This window comes from Triturus cristatus, chromosome 4_2 (assembly GCF_964204655.1).
Source record: "Triturus cristatus chromosome 4_2, aTriCri1.1, whole genome shotgun sequence".
NCBI lineage: Eukaryota > Metazoa > Chordata > Amphibia > Caudata > Salamandridae > Triturus > Triturus cristatus.
The window spans coordinates 937233107-937234015 of NC_140586.1; the positions used below are offsets into that span (position 1 = coordinate 937233107).

Genomic DNA, 909 nt, shown 5'->3' on the forward strand with positions numbered 1-909 from the left:
TAATGGCGGCTTTTTGTCTCCTACAGGGGTAGACTTTCGGACGAAGTGGAACCCAAGATCAGTGAAAGCTGAAATTCAGGTATTTCCTAGCTCTTTATTGTGTGGGTGAGCGGATTGCCGGCCCTAAAGCAAAGCTTGTCCACTGATGCCAAAACGTGGCCTGTGACCCGGGGCAGTGAAGGGTGGTACATGACGTGTGGACAAAGTGAAATGAGGGCTTAAACATCTTTCGGGACAGACAACCAAATGGTGATAAAACGTAATGCTGATCACTTTGTGCCCCCCCCACCCCCCCCCCGTCCAGGTAACCCATCATACCGAGCGTGTCGTAATTATGATTGGTGGTTAAGTCGGTCTTTCTAAGGCATGTCACATGAGCAATGCATACTGAGTGAATATTTTGGTGTCAACGGCAGTGGCTTTTCTATTCCGTATTTTCTGAGTACGCCGTCAGTCTGCACACTGAATACTTCAGCGAAGAAATTAGCTGTACTGTCGTAATTTCCCCTTGAAACAAACAGTGGTGGGGGCAGTGTTTAGCGTCTCTATGTAGCTCCTTCACCGAGAATAGACATTTGATGAATTTTGAGGCCAGTCCCAGGATTGGCATGTTTTTCATATAAACTGTGTAGCAACACAATTTATAATTGGCTTTTTAGCGCCTCGGCATATCCTCTAAACGAGCTTCGTGTTTATGGTAATTCGGTGGTAGCGACTAAATAACGGGCCTTCTCCACGCCTGAGTAGTTTTCATACTAAATAACTTATAATTAAGAAGTTTCTTGTTCGGTTTGGAGGGAATGTGTCTAATCGTGGAGGTATGTGCACTAAGTAATACTCGTAGGTAATTTCATCGTTGCTAGTATTGGGCGTTAATAATTCATAAAGTATCGCAGCCTCACTCGAACG

General features: G+C 45.0%; 1 non-coding gene across 1 annotated transcript; it reads left to right on the forward strand.

Annotated features, from left to right (window-relative positions):
- The first annotated feature begins 203 nt into the window (after nucleotides 1–203).
- Nucleotides 204–275, forward strand: LOC146838972 (small nucleolar RNA SNORD2). The gene has a single exon (XR_014960872.1). It is a non-coding gene; the product is annotated as a small nucleolar RNA SNORD2 (small nucleolar RNA).
- Nucleotides 276–909: the final 634 nt, after the last annotated feature.